This window comes from Carcharodon carcharias, chromosome 3, assembly GCF_017639515.1.
Source record: "Carcharodon carcharias isolate sCarCar2 chromosome 3, sCarCar2.pri, whole genome shotgun sequence".
Lineage (NCBI taxonomy): Eukaryota > Metazoa > Chordata > Chondrichthyes > Lamniformes > Lamnidae > Carcharodon > Carcharodon carcharias.
Genome location: NC_054469.1, coordinates 156987255 through 157012930, shown reverse-complemented (window position 1 = coordinate 157012930; position 25676 = coordinate 156987255). Strand labels below are relative to the sequence as shown.

At 45.1% G+C, this 25676-nt stretch overlaps 1 protein-coding gene across 7 annotated transcripts in view; it reads left to right on the top strand.

Annotated features, from left to right (window-relative positions):
• LOC121276196 (retinoic acid receptor beta-like) overlaps nt 1-25676 on the top strand; it is a 290694-nt gene that overhangs the window by 238446 nt on the left and 26572 nt on the right. The window lies entirely within an intron of this gene.

The following is a 25676-nucleotide window of genomic DNA, read 5'->3' as shown; positions in this document are numbered from 1 at the left end:
TGGGACCACGGGCTGAGTTCCCAACCTGCTAGCCAGATGTAAAATTAGTGTTGAAGATGAGCTGCCCCTTATAGAAAATGTCTAACTTTCACATCCCATTGACTTCATCTACAGTGTTTTGCTTTTGTTTTACCAAGCTGAACTGGCTGAGCTGAACAGCTTGTTTGCATGTTATAATTCCTATATAATTCTATGGTGGTGTCGCCTCCACCCAATTACCTGTGCCCCTTTTTGCCAGCTAGCTGGGTTTAAATCACATGTCTTTATTGGAGCTGCTGGTGAGTGATTTGTCAGAACATAACTATTCAATGCCATCTTAAAATTTTCATGCCTCAAGAGTCCTAAATGTTTGCATTATTACTTCCTTTTATTGTCATTTTAAAGTATAAATGTATATTTATAGAGTTCTTACTACAAGAATAATGACACAACATATATCAAATTTCATAAAAATGTCCACAGATTTCTGTTAACTGAGCATTTATTCTAAAGCATCAATATAATAGTCTGGAGAACATCTTCTTAACGTACACTTACTATATTAAAGCATTAGATATTCCTGTATAAAAAGCTTGAGATAGATTCTAGCACTAACTCATGGGCCTGAATTTTTCCCTCGTCGGGCATGCGCGACCAGCAGGCCCAGAAGCGGACGTGAAATGCACTTCTACCTGCGATCGGCCCCGACCACGATCTTACGCTGGCTGGCCAATTAATGGCTAGCCAGCATAAAACACACCGGGAGAAAGGCTCAGCACTGCCATTGGGGGTAGGAAGTGGGTGGACGCCAATTTCATCGTGGGTGCTGGTGAGCACTTCCGCTCAGCTCCCTGAAGGCAGACAGATGACTCAGGGAGCTGCAGACATGCAAATAAGAAAAGAAAGCACAAAAACGCTGCAGAAAATGTCCATGCAGCACAATCGAGCACCTGAAAGCAGAACTCATTAAATAAAAAACTGTCGGCAGATATTTCTTCTTATTTTAAAATTTAACGGAGATTTCATCCCGCCCTTGGATGAGGTTTCATCAAAAATGTAAAGGCCAATTGGTCCGTCCGCCAACCGTAAGGTTGGACGGGCCTTGAAAAGTCACCGACAGTTGGGCCGTTAACGGGCTTAATTGCCCGCTTAATTGTTGCCGGGCAACTTTTCGATTTTTGCGCACGCCTGGCGAGTGAAACATCGCACGAGTGTGTAATGACATCAGGACGCTCGCCCAACGTCATCTCGCGCGATTTCATGCCTGTTCGGGTCGGGCGGGTGCTGCGGGACTTAAAATTCTGGCCCATGGTTTCATGTTTGGGTAAAGGAACTGATTCAAGTCACTGCACTGATGTGCCATGTTCTAACTAGAGTTGCCCAGGCTTTTGGATGAAGTATATGGCACTCTCACATAGGAGCTGCCTCTGGCTTTTAGAACTGGAGATCTGGGGCAGTAATATCCAAAAAATAAAAAAATTTGGTTTATAACGAAAAGGGAAATGGTGTTTCTGTATCTGCTGCACAGTTTAACAAAGGAAAGTTGGATCTTTCACTTGCTGATATTTGAGTTATCCAACACCGTGTTGGTGAGCAGCTTTTATTGGAAGCTCTGCTGATCGCAATACTTTAAAAATCAACATTTTTGAGTTAAAATGCTGATCAAAGATAGAGAAATAGAAAGCTGAAAAAGTCTGGCCTGCCCTAACAATGCATAGAAGTGGACAATGTTTCTGTAAACAGGAAATACAATTTGGAGTGAGATTAGAACTTGTTTTGTCCATTTCTCACGTGTGAAATGGTGGGGGGGAAAGGGGGAAATTTTGAGGGAGTATGTTCAGCCCCCCAAGGACACGTGCTCCTGCACAAGCTCCAACTAGCTTTTCAGGCTCTACAGCAACCTAAAGGGATTGCTGAAGGCCACTGCTGACAAGATAAGTAAGTTTTTTTTACACCACGAGAATGTACAGCCAGGAGGATCACTAGTTCTCCTGGCTCCACACCAGCTCTATGGACCACTACCAGCCCTTGCCCACACCCACTCCCCTTTGTGCCCTTCACTGGGACCTACTTGAGGGCTGCTGTCAGTTTCCAAGCTGGCCTATCTAGCAGTGGGCCTGATTGCGGCCCACTTCTCACTGGTTTCATGGTACTGAAGTCTAAGGATTAATGTTGGACAATCCTTGAGTTGATCTTTTCAGGCATTTGTTCATAAAATGATATAACAGTTAACCTTTTGTGCCTATGCTAACCCTTTGAAAAACCTATCTAATGAGTATCACTCACTTGTTTTTTTCCATAGCTTTACAAATTCTTTCACTTCAAATATTTATCCAGTTCCTTTATGAAAGTTGCTGTTGAATCTTTTTCCATCACCCTTTCACTGTTGTATTTGCACTGCATATTTGCAGATGCTACCCCATTTTCCTCCTTCCCGACTAATATCACACAGTGGCCTTACCTTCCAGTGATCTCTACAAAAATAAAGTAGACTTTTTACTTCTTGCGGTCAGATATTTAATACATGTGGTGAATCTTTTCTGTTATCACAGTGCATTGTGGTATGGAACACTGTTCAATATTTGCATCCTGTGTCAGAAAATACTTCCAGGGCAATTATGACATTGATTAGATCCTGTAATATTATCCGATCCCAGCCACAAAAGGCCAACTTCGCACTGCACCAATTTCTACAAACTCACCGTTATGATTAACAATATTACAAATTTGGTCCGCGTTGTAGTAAATGTTTTGCTGAAGACCTTCACTGACTGGGAACTAACTTAAATATTCCTTTGCAATTTAGAGGGGAGAGATTTTAATTCTGGTAGCCAATTGGAATTCAAGTGATAGTCTAGAAAACAATGTGAAGATCCAGGATACCACCTAATCTCATTCTACAAGATATTTTAATCAATTGATTTAAAATCTTTGTCTCAAACTTGCTGTGCTTTAATTAGAGGAACCATTACTTTGTTGCTTTCAAGACGGACTAATTTCTAGTGTTTTATCAACAACCCTCAGCCTCCAGTGCCTTTCAGTATTGCTTGAAGGAAATTTAGTGAAATCAGTGATAAGATTATGTCAGAGAATTCCTTTCAAATGAGTTTTTTAGGCCCACCCTTCACACCATCAAATACCTATCATTCCCAAACGTTACTTAAATCAGTGCTTTTAATGCCTTGATCATTATCAGAGATGGATCAGCTGCAGATTTAGCTTTTCAAAATGTCTCTTATGTTTGCTTTTATCTTGATCAAACCCTTATACAGTGAAAGTTTTAAATTCATTTGTTTGTTTTAATGAAATTTGTATTTATCAAGATGAAAGATGGCTAGTGAAGAGTAGATGATCTTGCTAAATAATTTTCCTCAACCTGTGGGCAGCAGTAACAAGGCCACGTTTATTGCCTAAGTGGTAGGCCTTCTCCTTGAATTGTTGCAATCCTTGTGACAGTGGCGCTCCCTCAATGGGGTTAGGTAGTGGAGTCCAGCACATTGAATCAATGGAAATGAAGGAAAGCTGATACATGCTTAATTAAGGATTATATATGACTTGAAGGGGACCTTGGAGATAAATAACACTGCTCCCCCGGTTTTGCTGTTTTTGACTTCTGCTGGTAGAGGTTGCAGTGGAGTTAGAGGTTGTTGAAGGAGTCTTGGTGAGTTCCTGCACTGTATCCTGTAAACAGTGCATCATATAGCCATGCTGTGCTCTCTTTGGGATAATGTTGAGCTCTTTGAATGTTGTTGCAGCTGCAGCAATCCAAGTGAGTGGTGAGTATCCCTTCACACTCCTGACTTAAGCCTTGTAAATGGTGAAGAAACTTTGATGGGTCAGGAGGCAAACGCTATTCTTGTAGCCAGTATTAATGTGCTTGTTCCAGTTTAGTTTTGGTCAGTGGTGGCCTCCTGAGTGTTTTTGGTGGGGGAGGGTGATAATGGTGCTTTTAAAGCTCAGGGGAAAATGGCTGGGCTTTCTCGTGTTTGAAACGGTCACTTCTTGGCACTTACATGGCAAGAATGTTTGCAGTCTCTTGTCAGCTCAAACCTGAGCGTTATCCAGGTCATATTGTAGGGTGGCACAGATATCTAATTATCAGAGAAGATGTGAATAGAACTGAACACAATGGAATTATCAGTGGAGCCCTATTTCTGGGGCAGGATTTTGCCCTTGGCGGGGGTGCTCGGCAGGGACGGGCAGGGGTAGCCAGGATGCCGACTGCCACTTGCGATTGGCTCAGCATCGTGATTTTATGCAGGAAGGCCAATTAAGGCCCGCCCAGCGTAGAATGCAAGCAACAGCACTGAGCGCTGCCTGTGTGAGCGGGGGAGGAGGGCGAGCATGCCTAGAGTGCAGTTTGCGCATGCGTGCGAAAGAGCATTTCAATCTCCCTGAGGCACAGAGCTGCGTCAGGGAGATGAAGCGCTATTTTAAAAAATGAAGAAAACAAGAATGTCATAAAACGTGTGCTGGAACATGTTTTTAATTCAAAACTAAAGGTTTTATTTGATGTTTATTTGCTTTAGTAAACCTCATCCCACCTGTGGATGAGATTTCCTAAAAAACGTAAAGGCTGTTTGGCCTTTTTGCCTGCCTGCCAACCATTAGGTTGGATGGGCAGTGTAAATTTGACTTTAATTAGCTTCGTAATTGTCATCCAGTGCGTGCCCGCTGAACGAAATATTGAGAGACTGCGCGATAATGTCGGGACGCTCACCCGATGCCATCATGCGTTATTTTACACTCAGGCATGTTGGGCGAGCACCCACACGCCGAGCATAATATTCTGCCACTGATCTTATGATGGAGGGAACATGATTGATGAAGCAGCAGAAAATGGTTGGGCAGAGGATATTTTGTTGAGGAACTCCTCGGGATATGACGACTGGTCTTTGACAAACTGCGTCAAATCTGACTCCAATGCACTGGGAGGTTTTCTGTCTAGGGCTCCTTGCTGCCACACTTGTGCTGAGGGCAGCTACTCTAAACTCTCCTCTAAAATTTAGCTCCTAAGTCCAGGTTTCTAGCAGAACTCAAACTGAGCATCAGTGAGCAGATTATTTGTTAGTGTCACTTGATAGCACTATTGCTGACTCCTTCCATCACTTTACTGATGACTGAAAGGAGACCGACAGGACAATAATCCAAATTACATTAAGTCCGTTCTTTTGGATAAGACATATCGGGGAAATCATCTGCATTGTTTGACAAATGCCAATACCAAAGCTGTACTTCAACAACTTGGCTAGGAGAGCAGCTAGTCCTGGTACATAAGTCTTCAGGGCTAGAGCCAGAATGTAATCCAGGCCCATTAGCTTTTGCTGTGTCGAGTGCATTCAGCTACTTCTTGATTCCACATGGATGGATCTAATTGGTTGGACATCCACTTCTGTGGTAGTGGGGACCTCAGCAAGAAGTCAAGAAGAATCATCGATGCAACACTTTGGCCCTTGCAAACAAGTCAGCCTTGTCTCTTGCACTTGTGCTGAGCTCCACCATGGTTGAGAATGGGGGTGCTCTTGGAGCCTCTCACACCACCATTCTCGACTGAATGGGGTGTGACTACAGAGCTTCCCTATAAAACATTGGTTTTAAGAATGCTTAACTCGGACTGTAACCAGTTGCTTTTAGCATTTAATATGCCGGTAGCTCTTTATAAAAGTTTCACTAAGTTGATATTTATTTCAACATTATGCCTAGTGCTGCTTCTAGCATGCCCTTCTGCATGGGGTCTCTTGGTTTGATGGTAATCACACAGTGAGCAATGTGCCAGATCATGAGGTTACAATTTGTGGTGGTGTACAATTCTGCTATTATGCCTCACAGTTTTGGGCTGCTAGATCTTCTTAATCTGTCTCACTTTCTATCATATTACACAATGGAGGATGTCCTCCTAGTGCAGAGAGACTTTATCGCCACAAAGTTTATACAGTGGTCATTTCCACATGTGCTATCATAGGCAGACATGTCTGAAACAATTAGGCTGGTGCGGAGGAGTTTGAGTACCAACCAGTCCACCTACTGGCCTTTGTGTTCTCTCAGCTGGCCCAGGGATTGGTGACATAAATTAGTGAGATCAAACAAACGGAGGACAGTTTTCAATTTTTTGTGGTTCCAAAGAGAAAAAGTTCATTCCAGGTCAGCTGGAAAATGCTGCTGTGGATTTTATTTAATTTTCACAAACATAAAATGAAAGAAATGCACAGTAGTATGTCAAGTGCAATTAATGTACTCCCTCTCTCCTAGTTCCACATCCTGGATTTATAGCAGTTTGTATCCAATCAAAGCTTTGGCCTAGTAAATTCCCGTCATGTGATATCTTGGCCTCAGTGAATCTGGCAGTACTTTTGTACTTCAGCAACAATCTCTGCAGCCACTTGACTAAAAACAAACGGGCCAAAAACTACCAAAGCACTACTCCCTGCAGGTTAATAGTAGTGACTTCATTGAACAAACAAGCCATTAACTATCCAATTCACCAAAAGTAAATAACTGCAGCCATCTCTACACTAATAAAAACAGTAACTGCAGCATGGCAGGAAACTCTGCAAAACAAATAACACAGTAATAGTAGGCTGAGGACCACCTTAGTGCATCATGCTTAATGCATCATTTTAGGACCACCAATTATTGAGCAATTAATTGGAATAATCAAATTAAAATTGGAACAAATTAGGCTGTCTCAGATATGCCGTGTACCTACCCTTGGTAGAATCACTCTACTTTGCACATTTAAGTATGAATTGACACCAGAAGCTATAGTACAGCAAATAAAGAAATACCTTGGTCTCATGTAATCTTTCATAGCAACAAACATGCATCATAGAGCTGCCAATTTTTGAGAAATTGGTACTATCAAGTTGGCACTGGGGTCACTTTTTTGTATTTTTGGCGTTTGTATCAGCAAGTGGTAAAAGTGCCCTTGTTAGCAATATATGGAACTGGCTTCGCAACCTTTAAGATTTAGATGAAGTGACTGGTCTGCTGAAACATCTTTTTCATAAGCATAGGAATACAAGAACATAGAAACAGGGGTAGGCCCTGCAGCCCCTCAAGTTAGTTTTGCCATATTGGATTATGCCTGAATGGATCTCAACTCCATAATAATACTCTCAATACCTTAACTAACAAAAATCTATGAATCTCAATTATGAAATTTTCAATTGATCTAGCTTCAAGAGCTTTTTTGAGAAGGGAGTTCTAGATTTCCACTACATTTTGTATGAAGAGTTCAACTTCCTGACATCAGCCTGAATGGTCTAGCTCTAGTTTTAAGATTGTGCCCCCTTGTTCTGGACTCTATCACCAGAATAAACTATCTACCCTGTTAAATCCTTCAGTCATCTTAAACACCTCAGTTGGACTACTCCTTAATCTTCTCTACCCAAGAGAATACAAGCTGAGTCTATATAACCTGTCCTCACAATTTAATCTCATTAGCTCTGGTACTATTCTGATGAACCTACCATGCACACCCTTCAAGTTCTATCTATCTTTCTTGAGGCGCAGTGCCCAACACTGAATGCTGTACTCTAAGTGTGGTGTAACCAGATCTTTATACAACTGAATCATAACTTCCTCCTTTTGTATTCCAGCTCCCTTGACATATAGACTAACATTCCATTAGCCTTTTTAGTTATTTTTTGTACCTGCCACTGGAGCTAACTAAAATCTTTCCTGACTAGAAACTTTAATTGTGAAATTTCATTGTGTGGAATATCACAAATGCAGAAATTGTGGATTACAGGTGTGTTGCTATTTGAACTATGTTAATTTTTTTTTATCTGGGAAAACTGCAAATTGAATTTAGGATCACTTTGGAATGCAAACTCACCAAAAACTGAAAAATCCCACAGAAGTGGTTGTGTACGACCCGGTCACCTGCCTTTTCCCAAAATAATCACTTGACTTCAAAGGAAGAGAGAATTTGACGTTGGATCCTGGTTCGCTTGCACTGCAATCTATTTTAAGCACAATTGTTACAGAGTGAAGCCTATGGAATGTCAGACCCTGTTATTAATACCATGTTTTACTCCCGCATTGAGAGCGACAGTATTAGAATCGTAAAATAACACAATTTTTGCTTAAATAAATTAAGTGCCAAAAGTAAACACCTGCACCTACCTTTCCTTAAGCAAGTTCTGCCAAAGTTAAAGCAAGAAACTGGGACAAACCCCACAGAAATTCAGGTTCCTGTACTGAGGGGAAGAAGGCAGAAAAGACAATCCCTAATTTAAATAATCAGCCATACTTCTCAGCATTGGTAGTATACATGGTTCATACAGCTGGAAGCCATAGACCTGGATTTTCATCCTCGAGACAGGTAGTGGGAGTTGGGAAATTTCCCGGCTTGGCCCACCTCCCTTGGAAGAAAGTGCCCGCAAAGGTGGGATCTTCAGTACTGAGCTGATGGGGGTGCAGGGCTGGAGTCAGGCCAGCCAACCCGAGAAAAGTTTTGGAGGCAGCCACAGGGGCTGTTGGGTATGGAGGTGGAATGTTTAAAAGGCCTGCCTTGATGATGTGGGGTTAAAATATAAACACAAAGGCCCTCCTGTTATGACACAGCAGATGGTAAATGCTGAGCTTTTCAAATCCAAGAGGGAAACTTGAAACAACTGTCACAACTAATTTTCAATTTATATGTTTTGAGATACGGGCTTTGAATTCAGCAATAATAAGACCACCAAGTCTTAAGAGGTTTTTATAAAACTAAACATTTATTAATAAAAGAAAAGATTGTAAGCACATATATATGCCTACAAATTACTGCTACAATAATTTTTAAATCCCCTAGTTAATCTGCTTCCCAATTACACCTCATTAAGGCAACAGTAAAACACACAGATTTTAAAAGACCCAGGCAAAATAAATGATACCCTGACCAGTCAAATGGAAGGTGAGTTCTCTTAACTTCAGTCCCTGGAGGCAGCAGTTTGGTACATACAAGCTGAAGGCATTTTACACTTGTTAGATCTTAAAAATGCCAACTTTATACATATTTTCCCCTTTGAATGCAAATTCTAAGGCCAGAATTTTCTCGTTGGCATGCAGGGATGGGCCCTGCATGCCGATGCATAAAATGGCGCACGGTGATGTTGGGCGAGAGTCCCGATGTCACCGCACGCCATTGTGATATTTAGGGGGGGCGGGAGCGCCATGTTCTTTGATGCGTGCCCGCTATTAATTGATTAGGTGCTTAAGACCCTTGAGGCAACAATTGTCTGCAATTTTTCCAGGGCCCATGCGATCTTCAGGACATCACATGGGCGCAATGGGCAGGCATTTAGGAGACCTCTGTATAAATCTCATCCACAGGTGGGATAAGAGGGGTGAGTGGCTATCTGTCAAATATTTAATTGTGAAAGTTACTGATACTTACCTGGGTGAGCAGGAATACTTCAAAAATCATACCAGCTGCTAGGACAGGAGCAACAACCTTCAGGTCAGGACTCCACAGTGAAGATCATTTTTGGGGCCTGCAGGTTTCAGAAAGCCTTCTCTTAGCCTGGGAATGGGAGTTGTGCTATCCACTGGAGTCACCTCCTCTGAGGAAGAAGGGAGAGCCATAAGGGGGAGGAGGCCAGGAGTCCACATTCAGCCTCCAGGGGAGCCACCTTTGGGAGGAGAGGTGCAGGCACAAGGGGCGCAGGGCCAATAGGGAGTCCAAGGCAGAAGGGGCAGCAGAAGACACCCCTGCTGCCAGGGTGTACAGGTAGTGAAGCAGCTAACTCAATATGTCTGAGGTGCAGTGCCGAAGGAGGCTCTGTCTCTCAAGGGAGACAGTCACTTCCATCTGTCAGATGATAGGCCCTGAGATCAGCACCAACTTTGTTGGTGGACAACCCATGCCAGTGGCACTGAAGGCCACAGCTGCCCTCAACTTCTATGCCTTCGGATATTTCCAGGGATTGGTGGGTGATCTTTGCAGTGTCTCCCAATCAGCTGTCCACAGTTGTGTCAAGCAGGTGACAGACGCTCTGTTCAGCCATGTATTGACTTTCATCCACTACCGTTCGGACGAGACCAGTCAGACAGAGCAAGTCAGAGGTTTCGCGGCCATTGCTGGTTCCCCCATGTCTAGGGTGCTATAGACTGTACACATGTGGCCATCAAGGCACCAGCAGGTGAGCCTGGTGCCTTCGTCAACAGGAAGGGCTTCCACTCCATGAACAGGCAGATAGTGTGTGACCACAGGATGCAGATTCTGCAAGTCTGTGCAAGGTACCCAGGCAGCTCCCATGATGCCTACATCCTGAGACACTCCCAGGTGCTGGGGCTCTTCAGTGCTCCAGCCCGGCTGGATGGATGGCTGCTGGGTGACAAGGGCTATCCCCTCAGAAGGTGTCTCATGATGTCTCTCCGCCATTCAAGAACAGAGGCTGAGCAGCGGTACAATAGGAGCCATGCCTCCACAAGGGCTGTGGTGGAGAGAACCATTGGTCTTCTTAAGATGTGCTTCTGATGCCTGGACTACTCAGGGGCCGCACTCCAATACCCCCCAGATCGTGTGTCACTGATCATGGTTGCATGCTATGCTCTCCACAATCTGGCGCTGGAAAGGGGCGTCACAGTGGACAAATATCTAGACGCAGTTGCTCCAGCTGCACACGATGAGTCCAGCAGTAAGACCGAGGATGAGCACACACACGGAAACGCTGAGGGGGTAGATGCTGACCTGGGCATACTCCAGGGAAGGAGGGACACCCGGGAGGCTTTAATCCAAAGAACCTTCAGCTAGCACACCACAGAGGGACCTTCAACACTTGCCAGGGCTGCAGGTTCCATACTTGCTACCTGAGTGCTAAATCTGGCTGGATAGGAACATTAACTAAGGCCTTTGTCAATAAAGCTCAATGTAAAACAACTCACTCATAACATCATGGGTAACTGTCCACCTGCAGATGTAAGGAATCACCCTGAGCCATGCTTACATATCAAAATTAATTGATATAGCAAAATGAACTTCAGAAACCAAACAAAAGGTGTTGCACATCACACCAAGTCTTAATGAACTAATAGTGGGGCAACATAAAAACACCAGTGAGAAATCAGTGGGGTGGCTAATGTGTCTTAAATTTATGAATACGGGTGCTAAGTCTAGGTGCTCCCCCCTCGCTGGCACTAGCATCTGAGACAGCCTGCTCACTGTACTGCCTTGTTGGCTTCGATGACCTTGGTGGACGTCCTCTGGCCCATGGAGCCTTTGATGGCCCCACCTGGGAGGGTGCAGCCAGTTCCACAGATGGCATCTCCCCAGTCACCGCAGCCTCTTCGGATGCCACGGTCACTGGCGATGGGGGTGGCAAAAGAGCTGCTGCCTTCATCCGGAGTGCCCTAAGAGGAGTCTGCAGAGATGACAGGCAGCTGCTGTGCTGACGTGAGGTCGCTTCGGTCCTCCCTGCTCACCGTAGATGGATGGGCACCGAGCTGGGATACTTGGTGCCCAAACCATCTCCCACACTGGCACTGACCAGCTGAGGCCATTGCCGCTGTGAGGTCTTGCAGGTCCAAGTGCAACCCCAGGAGGCCCTGATTGGTCTCCTGGAGGAGCCTCTCCACAAGAGTCGCCACTCTCTCCATGGAGGAAGCATGGCGCTCGGACATGAGGCTCATTGCATCGGTGATGCTCCACGTGGACCCCTCCAGCACGGGCACCTAAGCCAAGCATAACCTCATGTATCTCTGCCAGATCCACCCGTGCACCCTGCTGCACTTCCAGCATTTGCTGCCTCACGGACAACTCCAGAGGCACATCATCCGCCACCTCTGACTGCTGGCTTCAGGCAGTCCTCCGACTGCCAACGCCCTGGGCACTCTCTGTCTCCGCCTGCACCTCCAGCGAGTGTGAAGTGCCCTCACCACTGTGCACCAGGACACTAGCCGAAGATCTAATTCCCATCAAGGTGCTCGTATCTGCACTGATACCTGCCTGGCAGAGATGGTGTGACGCTGATGAGTCAATATGTTCTGGGCCCTCAGGTGTGAGAGGTGACCCCTCTGCCTCCTCCTCCGGGCCCAGCTCTGGTGATGCTGAAAGGAAGAACAAGAACATTTGATTAGTTACAGTGCAGACAATGTCAATGTGCATGCTGCTCCCCCGGATCATTATGCACTCATCCTTCCATAATCAACAGTCAAGCTATGTTGCAAACTTCAATCACTGAGCATTCAGCAGTGCCATGGCTGCTGGGACACAGATGGTGACCTCAGTGCTCGGCAAACCTACCTCCCCGTGGCACCCCTGCCTCACCACCACAGGTGGACCTGGGCACATGGTGCCTCTCCAGATCCATGGTCTGCTGTTCAAAAGGAGCCAAGATGGCCAACTAGGCATGCCCTCCGCCAGTCCACACCCGCTCTGCGGAATTGTGTGCAGTCTTCTCCTGAAAAGGAGAGAGGAGCCTGTACCTGAATTCCCATTGCATCCCTGCCACCCCAAGCAGAGTGGGACATTGCAGGGCTCCAGTTCTTCATTTCCCTGCAGCTGCCGCACACTCACACAAAGAAGCCAGGGCTGAACTCCCTCTTGCCCACATGCTGCCTCCATCACATTTGGCACCACACAGTCTAAGCTTGCAAAGCAAGGAGGCACAAGCACGTGGAATGCCAAGGGCAGCAGATGGATCGGTGCCCTGCCACCTGGAAGCTCCCCTCCCAGCATGTTAGCACCCTGACTTTGACATGCGTCCCAGTTCCAGCACTCTGCCTGGGTACAGACCCTTGAGTCTGCCCAGGATTCTATATTCTGGGTGTCACTGTCACACATGCTGCGGGTGCAGAACCCATCTCAGCACAACCCTCTCAGGGTCAACTAGGCATGGGCAATATCTGCTGGCCCACCTAGCGAGGAAAACATGCCGTGAAGGATTCAGTGCTGTAACTGCACTCAGAGTTGTTGTGGGAGGGGTGGGGGAGCCTTGGGGGGGTGAAGGGTGACGGCTGCATTAAGTGACCTCAGCCAACATGGTACTCACCCTTCTTGAGCACAGGAGGTTGTTGAATCTTTACAGCACTAGACATACATGCATCGCACCACATCACGGGAGCTCACACTCTTGGCCACCTCCCCCGACACATGTTTGGTCAGGTAGGGAGGCCTCCACCTCCTGTCCCTCGGAAGAAGGACCTCCCAGCGTGCTGCCACCTCCTCCAGGAGGGCAGCTAGGCACTCATCCGAAAACAGAGGGGCACACTGCCCTGCTGCCCTACCCTCCAGCCTGGCCTACCCTCCGGCCTGGCCTGCTCACCAGAAGCCCCTTTCTACCGGCCATTGTGAGCAGCCTTGTAAAGGCTGTCAGCGCTTCATTTAAGCAGGCCGCTGAGTCGCCATTGAACCCGGTGGTCTGTGCACTCCCGCTGCCGCCCGCCCACTCCCACTATCCTCAGGAGTTGAGAAATACACTGGGCGGGCCTTAATTGGTGCGCCCGTGTAAATGATGGCGTGGACCCGATCGCAGGCGGTGATCACTCCCTCTCAGCCCGCTCAACATGGGGAAAATTCTCCCCTTATTGTTTCACTATGTCTTTGGACTTTATCTTTCTGATAATAAAAATCTCTCATAGCACTAAGTTTTACCAGAAATCTTTGGGAAAAATAAACTTACTGTTTCTTAACTTCTAAAGCTCTTCCCCATGTTTACCTAATTAACATTTCAAACTTAAGTTCTCTCCTTACATCAAGGCACCCAGACACTGGCTGCCTCTGATTCAATTAAGTTTCACACACAGATACATATAGACCCATGGGGCAGAGTTTTGCTCTTGGTGGGCGGTCTCGGCGGGGGCGGTCAGGAAGCCAGCTGCCGCTCGCAATCGGCTGTGCACCGCAATTTCACACTGGTGGGCTAATTAAGGTCCGCCCAGCATGAAACTTGAGCGGCAGCGCTGAGTGCTGTCTGTGCAGTGGGGGAGGGGGGGTGAGAGTGTGAGCCGGCCAAGTGGGAACTTCGCCCGTGAGCACTGCATAATCTCCCCGAGGCACAGAGCTGCACGGACTGAGACAAAAAAAAAAAATAAAAATGCAATAAACCATGTCCCCTCATGTGACTCTGTCACATGATTAGGGACATGTTATTAATGAAAAATTACAGCTTTTATTTTATTTTTATTTGTTTTTGGGAACCTCAGCCCGCCCATCAATGAGGTTTCCAAAATACTGCAAAGACTGCTTGGCCTTTTCGCCTGCCGGCCAACTGTCAGATTGGATGGGCAGCAAAAAATTTACGTTAGTTGATAACGATGGCCTTAATAGGCCTTTTAATTGTCGGTGGGCGTGTTGCCGGCTCTGGCACGCACCCGCTGACCGAACTATTGCGCAACTGCTTATTGATGTTGGCTCAGCTCATGTCAACATGCGTCATTTCACACTTGGGCGGGTCATGCGCGCACTTGCCCACCAAGCGAAAATTTCTGCCCATAGACACAGATACTCTACAAATAAATTCCAATAACATTATAGACATTGTTATATCCTCCTGACACCCCCAGCCCTCACCTCTAACATCCCCTTATCCTCCAAATACTTCCTATGCCCATCCATGCCACCTCATGCCCCTAGCCACCCCCTATGGCCCCACATGCCCCCTATGAATGACACTGTGCCCTTCCATGCACCTCTATGGCCCCTCATACTCCCTATGCCAAGTTCTGCCCTCCCATCCATCCCCCATGGCCCATCATGCCCCCAAGATCAATGACTGCTCTTCCACACACCCCCATGACCCCTCATGCCCCTTATGCCAAGCTTTAGTACTTCTGTGCCCATTGACCCATACTGTGCCCATACACTGTCTAGAACCAATGAACCCTGTAGTAATAGCAGGATGTGCAAAAGAAGGCTTTTTTAAATTAAATCAGTGGTAACTTTCTCCTGTGTTGAAAAGAGGGCATTTCACTGCTAGCTAATAAAATTGTCAATCATCCCGACCCTTTAAAGTATCAATTACAGAACCTACAAACCCTTGAAACCACATAAAGTTGTATAAACAAACATTGTGAAGCTGATAGCAGAGACCTGAGAGCTGGAGCTGTCAATCAGACAATGTTTTCGGGGGTGCACCTGTTTCAGCAGGCATTATGGATGTCTGGGCTCTCAGCCAAACCTACATGATGAGGCTTGGCATAGCTGGCATGAGGGGCCATGAGGCGGTGGGTGGATGAGCAGAGCTTGGTATGGGGGCAACAGGAGGACCGTTTGAACTTACCTTTTAAAAGGTCTCTTCGTGCAGACTAGGGTTCACGACTCCTCTGAGGGTCCGTGAACCATGATTCATTTAACTTGGCCTGACTGCATGAAAGTTAGAGGAGTAGGACATGCTAATCTCTACAATGGAGCCAGCCAGTTCTCAAGTGCAGGGTTCGGGCAAATGCCCAGCCTGGACCCTTTAAATGCATTCTCAAAAATCAGACAGCATGGAACTGGGATGAGGAATCCCAGAATCAGGACCTGCCCAGCATTTTTAATGGGCTCCTGATTCTTCTCGACAGGGTAAGAATTCTGGCCATAATGTTCCACATACACTCGAAACCAGATTTTTTTTAATAATTGTTTTTATTTCAGAATAGCCTCTGTTTAATATGGATTACCAATTACCATTCATGATGAGTACATTGCAGTTTTTACAATTTCATCAGATTGACAAAAAGTACAGGCTTGGGGATAATTAAAAAGCCTATCGAAATGTTGGCCTAATCAGCTGGAATACAAAAGAGATGGGAGTGAAATTGCAGCTATAGAAAGCTCAAGCTGGCCTCATTTAGAGTACCCATTCACTTCTGGGCATCTCACCTCAGGAAGGATATATTGACCTTTGAGGCAGAATCACCAACATGATAATGGTGGCAAAAAGGTTAAACTATGAAGGCTGGTTGCAAAGAGTAGTGTTCGCTGGAGTATAGAAGATTAAGGGGTGATCAATTTGAGGTGCTTAAGATGAATAAACCAGTTGATATGGTAGATAGAAAGAGCCAGATTTTCTGCAGACCTTTAAAATTGACAGACAGGACCTGGTTGTAGAAGTCCCACCTCCATTTCCAACAGAACCAATTTTTGCCAGCATGGGGAAGGGACGGGGCATGAATCACACAGGAGGGAAACCCAAACTCAGTCGGGCCATTTGAAGTCCATGCTGAGTGCAAACAGACCCCATTTTGGTTGTTACAACAGCCTTAACCCACAGTGTGAGAGTCACAAATTGATGGAGAAGATTAAATGCTCCTGAAGGGCAGACACTTGTTTAAGTGTCATGGTCTGAAGTTTTTTTTAAAATCCCCTGCACTGAAAAAAGTAGGCTGAAGCAAAAACGTCCACTGAACTGCTTTGATTGACAGGCCATCTGGTGTAGGTGAGAAAAAGAATTACCATCTGGTTGCGCAATTTCAATAGAGTTCATTGTTGACATTTCCCCAAGGGCTATTACTATATCTGTATGAATGCTTGGCTGAGTTTCAAAAGCTACAATTGTCTCAACAGGGGTTTTAAATTCATAGTTTTGTAGTTTAAAAAGGCTACTAAAGGATTAGCTGTCTTTGATGTGGGGCCTGAGTAGAAGTTTGTTTGTTTTTATAAGAGATTATCCACTTGAGATTTAAAAGCTTTGAATGGGTTGCTTGAATGGGAGCTTTTTTAACTATCAAGTGTGTAGAAGTGACAGCTGTAATAGATTGTTGGAAGCTTTTTTTTATCTTCGCATAGTGCCTGGGTGAGTGGCTATGGAGATGGCATGGGGGTGAAGGGGTGTGAAGGGTTAGTGTGAGAGGGCCTAATAGCTTCTGAAACAACTGGGATGAACCAACCCATCTCGGCACCCACCCACCTGCTGCCTTGGATCTGCTATTCGGGTCAACGGTTCTGACTTGATCCCACAACCACCTCCCTGGAGTGAGAATTGGGTCTAGTGGGGGCCCTTTAAAATCAGGTGGGTCTGCCAAATTAGGAAATTTCACAACTCAAGCTGCTTGCCTCAGCAACAAAAGTATTTCCTCTGTTGGGAGAGGCCAGAACAAGGGGGCATAATTTTAAAATTAGAGCTAGATTCAGGGATGATGTCAGGAAGCAATTCTTCACACATAGTGTAGTGGCAATCTAGAACTCAACTCCTTTCCCTCCATCAAAATTAAAACAGTTAAGGGTAGGCCAATTAAAAATTTCAGCTGAATTGCTGGATTTTGTTAGTGAAGGGTATTAAGTGTCCAGAACCGTGGCAGGTAGATAGAGTTAAGACTCAAATCAGCCATGATCAAATTAAATGGTGGAACTGGCTTGAGCGGCTAAATGGCCTATTCCTGTTCATGTGTGCCTATGATGCACATCTGACAAACCTCTCCCCATTGTCCAAAGTCTTGTCACGTAATTAAATTGAAAATGTTGATCTTATTGCTAGGTGTAAAAGACAATATGGATGACAAGTAGAGACAATGAAATCAGGAAGACAACAATGTAAGACAGAAATCAGTCACAAGATAAATTGAACACTTGACAGAGAGAACAACCCAGAGAGGGATTTTAAGAATATGAATTGCGGAAGAATGGCAAGAAAATAGGCATTAGCTTTGCACATCACTGACAATATTGATATTAGTAAGGAGTTCTGGAAGTGTCTGATCGAAATGTTGCCGTGGTCAGACGCTGGAAAAAGCCATATGCATGGGCGAAGGGAGAATCACACTCTCTTATGTCAGTAGGGTAAGAGAATGCCAACTGCAGCCACAACTTGCTTTTATATAGCACCTTTAACATGGTAAAACTTCCCGAGGTGCTTCATCAGAGCAATATGTAACACAATTTGACAACGCAGGCAGGATTTTCACTTGGGAGATGGAACGAACCGGACTGATTTGTTCTGATGAAGAGTCATGTGGACTCGAAACGTTAACTCTGTTTTCCCCTCCACAGATGCTGTCAGACCTGCTGAGTTTTTCCAGCAATTTTTGTTTTTGCTTAAGTTTGAACCTGTGGTTTTGCTTTCAGTCCTGCTGGGGAACAGAGGACTGAGGAAGGAAGGATACCCTAGCTGGCTCTTTCAGTCTACCTCACCTAAAATTGAGTGTAGCTATCAACCTGTAGCCAGAGAACCCTCATCTAACTAGTCTGCATTTGAACCAGCAAAGCTGAAACCTGAAGGGGGAGGGGGATAAGGCAGAGGTCATGGTAAATGTTGGTACCAGTGATATAGGTAGAAAGAGGAATGAGGTCCTGCATTAAGAATTCAGGGATTTAGGCAGTATACTCAAAAGCAAGACCTCTCGGGTTGTAATCTCTGGATTACTCCCAGTGCCATGTGCTAGCGAGCTCAGAAATAGGAGAATAGCGCAGATGAATATGTGGCTTAAGAGTTGGTGCAGATGGGAGGATTTTAGATTCCTGGATCACTGGGACCGTTTCTGGGGAAGGTGGGACCTGTACAAGTGGGACAGTCTACATCTGAATCAGAGCGGGACTAACATCCTTGCGGGCGGGTTTGCTAGTGCTGCTGGGAGGAGTTTGAACTAATTCGGCAGGGGGAGGGGACACAGAATGTTAGCAGAATAGGGACACATCATAACACAATAAAACAATCAAGTCAGAGGGCGTACAGCTGCAATAAGCTTCAAGGGAGTAAGGCCTTTGGCCTCTACTTTAATGCCAGGAGTATTACAGGTAAAACGGATGAGTTAAGGGTGAGGATTGACACGTGGAATTGTAATATAGTAGCCATCACTGAGACGTGGAAAAGGGAAGGGCAGGATTGGCAGCTCAACATTCCGGGGTATAGGATCTTCAGGTGAGACAGGGGAGGGGGTAAAAGAGGAGGAGGCATTGCACTATTAGTTAAGGAGTCAGTTACTGCAGTAAGGAGAAATGATATCTTGGAGAGGGCATGGAATGAAGCTTTGTGGGTAGAGCTTAGGAATAAAAAAATGGCAACCACATTGTTAGGTGTTTATTATAGACCCCCAGATAGTCAGCAGGAGATTGAGGAGCAAATATGTGCACAATTTGTGGAGGTGTGTAAAAACAATAACAATAGGGTAATTATATTAGGTGATTTCAACTTTCCCAACATTAATTGGGATAGACAAAGTGTTAAGGGCTTGGATGGAGAGGATTTTTTGAAATGTGTACAGGAGAACTTTTTAGGTCAATATGTAGAGGGTCCACCAAGGGATGGTGCATTGCTGGACCTAGTTCTGGGGAATGAAGCCAGACAGGTGGCTGAGGTGGTGGTGGGGGAGCATTTTAGTGATAGCGACCACAACATGGTACAGTTTAAGTTTGTTATGGACAAAGAAATTGACATGTTGCAAAAAAAATGAGGAGAGTGGATTTTAGTAAAATAAAGCAGGATCTGGCCAAGGTAGACTGGGAACAGTTACTTGTGGGGAAATCTACTGAGGAGCAGTGGGGGGGCGTTCAAAAAGGAAATGGGGTGGGTACAGGCTCAACATGTTCCCTCTAGGGTGATAGGAAGGAGTAACATGCCCAGAGAACCATGGATGACCAGAGATATTCAGCTTACGCTGAGAAGGAAAAGAGAGGCTTTTAGCAGGTACAATGGGAGCAAATCAGCAGAGGCAGTAGTGGAGTACAGACAATGCAGGGTGGAGCTTAAGAAAGCAAAAGGAGAGCAAAGAGAGGATATGAGAAAGCTCTGGCTGGTAAAAGTAGGGAAAATCCCAAGATATTCTATAAGTATATCAATGGGAAGAGGATAACCAGGAAAAGAGTAGGGCCCTTAAGGGACAAGGGGGCAATCTGTGAGTGGAGTCAGAGGACATGGGTAGAGTGTTGAATGAATACTTCACATCCATCTTCACCCTAGAGAATGAGGATGAAGGTATTGAACTTGGGGAGAGAGACTGCAAGGTTCTTATGCAAATTGAAATTCGGTGTGACAAGGTATTGGAGGTGTTGGCAGGCTTAAAAGTGGACAAATGTCTAGGTCCAGATGATTTGTGTCCCAGACTGCTGAGAAGGTAAGGGAGATCGCAGGGACTCTGACCCAAATTTTTAATTCCTCTCTGGCCACGGGGGAGGTGCCAGAGGACAGGAGAACAGCTAATGTGGTTCCGCTATTTAAGAAGGGTTGTAGAGAAAAGCCAAGGAACTACAGGCCAGTGAATCTCACGTCAGTGGTAGGGAAACTATTGGAGAAAGTTCTGAAGGAGAGAATCAATCTCCACTTAGAGAGGCAAGGTTTGGTCAGGGATAGTCAGCATGGCTTTGTCAGAGGGAGGTCATGCCTAACAAATTTGATTGAATTTTTGAGGAGGTGACCAGGTGTGTAGATGAGGGTAGTGCAGTTGATGTAGTTTATATGGATTTCAGCAAAGCCTTTGACAAGGTCCCACATGGGAGACTTATAAAGAAGGCAAATGCACATGGGGTACAGGGTAATTTGATAAGGTGGATTCAATATTGGCTTAGTTGTAGGAGACAGAGGGTGATGACAGAAGGGTGCTTTAGTGACTGGAAGCCAGTGTCCAGTGGCATACCACAGGGATCTGTGCTGGGTCCCCTATTATTTGTCATTTATATAAACGACATAGGTGGCTACATGGGGGGTAGGATTAGTAAGTTTGCGGATGACACAAAGGTTGGCCGGGTGGTTAACAGTGAGGTTGAGTCTTGGGCTACAGGAAGATATAGACAGGATGGTCAAATGGGCAGATAAGTGGCAGATGGAACTTAACCCTGAAAATTGTGAGGTGATACACTTTGGAAGGAGTAATTTGACAAGGAAGTATTCAATGAACGGCACGACACTAGGAAGTTCTGAGGAGCAAAGGGACCTTGGCGTGTGTGTCCATAGATCTCTGAAGGTAGAGGGGCATGTTGGTGGGGTGGTGAAAAAGGCATAAGAGACACTTGCCTTTATCAATCGAGGCATAGATTACAAAAGTAGAGAGGTCATGTTGGAGTTGTACAGAACTTTGGTGAGGTCACAGCTGGAGTACTGTGTGCAGTTCTGGTCACCACATTATAGGAAGGATGTGATTTCACTGGAGTGGGTGCAGAGGAGATTCACCAGGTTGTTGCCTGGGATGAAACATTTAAGTTATGAAGAGACGTTGGATAGACTTGGGTTGTTTTCGTTGGAGCAGAGAAGACTGAGGGGTGACCTGATCGAGGTGTACAAGATTATGAGGGGCATGGACAGGGTGGATAGGGAGCAGCTGTTCCCCTTAGTTGAAGGGTCAGTCACAAGGGGGCATAAGTTCAAGGTGAGGGGCAGGAGGTTTAGGGGGGATGTGAGGAAAAACATTTTTACCCAGTGGGTGGTGACAGTCTGGAATGCACTGCCTGGGAGGGTGGTGGAGGCGGGTTGCCTCACATCCTTTAAAAAGTACCTGGATGAGCACTTGGCACATCATAACATTCACGGCTATGGGCCAAGTGCTAGTAAATGGGATTAGGTAGGTAGGTCAAGTATTTCTCACTTGTTGGTGCAGACTCGATGGGCTGAAGGGCCTCTTCTGCATTGTGATTCTGTGAGTTGGTGAGAACTTCCAGACATTCACCAGGACCAGCGGCCCATCTTCTCACTAGGGAGTTCCAGGTCAACAGCCTCGAGACCCTGCAGACCTTATCCTTTATTTTATAGCACCAAACTTCTAAAGCCCATCTCTGCAGAGAAAGACTCTATCTGTTTGTCCTTTGTTTGTCTGTGTAAGTGCTGGGGGGATTCTTTAGGAAGAGACAGATAGTTATACTTCCCAATTACAATTATGTGTTAACCAGTATTTGCAACTTGTTAAAAGAAGTTTTATCTTAAAATACGTTAATCATTCTGAGTTTTTTGAAAGAAGCCTGGTCAGAGTCTGTTTTCTTCTGGGTGCTAGAAGTATAGGTACACAATTGACCATTTCAGTGAGAAAGTTAAACATTTAAGTGAATGGTATGGCCTGCGGAGTGGTGTGGTTTGATAATTCATGCACTCCTCCCATCCCAGTCGTAACACTTCAAACTAGCTGTGTCAACAGCGTCAAGCATTTGTAAAACGATTAGGAGTTAGATTGCAGCCACAAGCCCAGAAAACTCCCCAAGTAAACAAACTGACCTCAGAACTGTTATCTCAGCAGATGCCAGAGATGAAAACATAAAAATAATCAGAAAGCATGCCATTATTACTACATGGCTCATTGGTTCTGTACATAGTGTACATTAGGTGAATAGGCATGGAAGGGCCATAAGTTGACATGAATTGGCATGGGACTATAAGGGGCCATGGGGATGGGTGGGGTACATGAGCTGGCACTGAGTTGGAATAGAGGGGGCATGGAAGGGACATGGGGGGTATTGGTAAGATCTTTTGACCTTACCTTTCAAAAGGTTTCCAATTCAGACAATGGTTCACAACTCTTTTCAGGTCCGTGAACCACAGGTCATGGAGAATCTGGCCCAACTCCGCAAAAATTGTGGGGGCTAGGAGATGCCTGCACACGCAATGGAACTGGCCAGGTTGGGAGTGTAGGGTGTGGGCTTGCTACCTGCACCGTTATCCTGCGCCTGTGAAAATTGGGGTGCAGGGAATGGGGAATCTTGGAATTGGGGATCCCACCCACCATTTTGAAATGCCTCTGCAGTCATTACAACTCTGCAAAAATTCAGGCCAAAGACTCTAATGTTAACCGTCCACTCACCAGCCAACACGCCATGAGCTGCACAAGCACAGACCGGCACTGTCACTTAGTGCTGAATTAATGGACTATTTATGCTGTATGTCTGTGTTTACTGACTAGTAAACCTAGCCAACATTTAGAGCAGAAGTGAGAAGGTAGTCAATCACCTTTCACAAATATGGAATGGAGTTTAAATCTACAAGTCTACATCAATGTATATTTGTATAATAAAACTAATATTGCATTTTAACTTTTAAAGTACATCCTGCTTTGTTTGAGAATGTGAAATATAGAAGTATTCTGAATGTGATGGATATTTATTCTGAATCCCCATGGACAAACATATTTACATTTAATGATGCATAAAGTCTTCCACTGTTCACCGAGTTAGTTAAGAGGATCCTATCCTTCAAGTTAGAGCCAGGACATCCAGGACAGAAGTTAGTAATTTCATGCATGGTAAAAAGGTGGAATGCTGTCTCACAAAAAGAAGTAGACGCAAGTTTAATTAATAATTTTGAATCTAAGATTGAGATTTTCTCTAAACAAGGGTGTAAAAGAATATGGAGCCAAGGCAGGTGGACAATGTTACGATACAGACCAGCCATGTTCTCGTGGAATGGCAGAACAGGCTCAAGCAGCTGAATGGCCTAGTCCTGTTCCTATGTTTCTATCTTTACCCTATAAAGATCCAAATCCAGTTGTCCCTCAGAGCCACAGTACAATAATCATTGGAAGAAATAATAGTTAAAACTATTGATATCATTGATAAGTGCGGTTCGCAGGGTGCTTACGACTCTCGAGTATACAGCTTATCTTATCCCAATTGTAGGATGGCAGTGACATATCATTGTTAACCATATTGAATCAATGGGCTGGATTCTATGGGGTGCCACAATCTCCTCACCCACCCTCCCCACAGGCTAAAAGGTCAGGAAGGAACCCTCACACAATCCCAGCAGTTGCCCCGCTGCAATTTAACGCGGCAAGCAGCATTAATTGCTTTAGGTGAAACCTCCGCTACTTTCTTGGGAGCAAGTCCCTCCTTAGAGAGCTGCTAGCCAATCAGATGTCTGACAGCTCTGTGGTCCCAATAGCACCAGCCAGGAGCAATGGTCACAACTGGGACTACAGGCAGCTCACCACACCAAGGAGCCCAGCTAAGTCTGGGGTCAGGGGTCTGAGAAAGGTGGATAAAGGGGTGGGGTCCAGGTTTGAGGCAAGGAGAGGGTTGGGGGGCAGGGGGGTGGGAATGAGGCGGGGTGGTGACCTTGGGAATGCCTCCGATGGGCTAGTGTCAAGGAAGTGGGTGGGAGCTCCAGCCCAACAGCTCTGAAAAGAAAATACATTTCTCACTGGTGAAAGTAATAATTTATATTATTATGGCCACTTTCATGATCTCAGGATACCCCAAAGCCTTTTACAGACAGTTAAGTACTTTTTGAAATGTATTATTTTTAAATGTAAGAAATGCAGCACAACAAGGTCCCACAAACAGCAATGATAAAATGACCAGATTGTCGTGTTCAGTGTTGATTGAGGGAGGAACATTGGTCATAAGACCAGGAGAACTGTTATTCAAATAGGGCCCTGAGCCTTTTATTTCTCAGCTTGTAGCATGCCCAACTGATCAGGTCTACTGAGAGGGCATCCAGAAGATAGCATCTGCAACACTACTGCACTGGAGTGTCAGCCTACATGTTATACTCAAGCTTCTGGAGTGGGTCTTGAACCCTTGACTTCCCAGCTCAGGGCTGAAAGTGCTATCATCTGAGCAGACCATTTATCTTTGTGTTTTTTTTAAAAAATGGTCCAGTTCTTTTTTTACCTTAAGTAGTTGAATGTGATTCTTGTACCGAAGCATCTGTGTCAAAGCACTAACATGTAGCGTGCAGACTCCTTTGAGTTCTGTGCAATGTGGCTTGCATTTGAAGCTGTATTCAAGTTGAAATGCTCAGTTAAAAATAGTGCCATCAATCTAAATGAATTCAGTGAGGCATAGGAAGTGGCGTGCTTATTATACAGCATTCAGATGCAGAAGTTTCTTTCATTACATTATAGAGGCGTGTGAAGTCCAATACATAAGATGTTAAAACCAGCCTTGAGTTTGAGGTATGCTTCAGTGCATATCAGTAGTTAGTTTGCAAAATAAGATCAAATCCGAGATTTCATCTCAAAGGTCTTTAGCTGCGATGATAGAACAGAATTTGGATATTGGTCAATCCTTGGATAACGTTTAAAGGTATTTTTAGGTGTGCTGTCTTTAAATATCATAACATCAAAGTGACAAAATCAAGAGTGGCAAGTGAGATGATTTTCTCAATGTGTGCTTTCTGGCCTGGAACCTCACTAGCAGGGACTGCCAATTGAGATATTGGCGGACCCACTCAATCAATTAATTCTAAAGGTCAGAAATTATAGGAAGGATGCTCACGACTTCCCAATATCTGGTCATGGTAGTTAAGGCCCCATGTTGGAAGCATCCTATCGTAAAATCATTCCTGAAATATCAACCCAGGGAGAATAATGAGTACTCTTTTGGTCAGATATGATCATACTGCTTGAGAAAGAGTGCAATGTTAGCATTCTTTTAGATAAGATTTTGTAATTTTTGGGTTGGGCTATTTAACACTCACTGCTCTGAGAGCTGCCAGTGCTGGCAATGCTCACAGTGCAACAAACTAATACTGTCTTGCAACAGAATTTGATTTTCAAAGTGAGAAAAATGAAAAATCTTTCATCCAACGATGAATCAAATCCAGCCCAACATATTTTTGATAAAAATCAGCTTTGGTTTTCATGTGTCACCTCCGACCTTCAATGGTCTTACAAACAACAAATTTCTGGCTTTGATCACTTGGGCAAAGGGGCTAAGATTTAAGGTATGAGCCAGCGGAAGTTTTCATTTGTTGTCTTATGGTTCACCTCAAACCTCCAATTTCACTCATCTTTGCAACCTATCTCTGTGACTATAAGGGCCAAAGTCCAATCATATGGACTGTGCTACGCTGAACTTTCCTCCCCTGATACTTAAATTCCAAACCTGCCACCCTATATGGACCTCCTTCTCCTATTCTCCCACTATTTTCAAACCA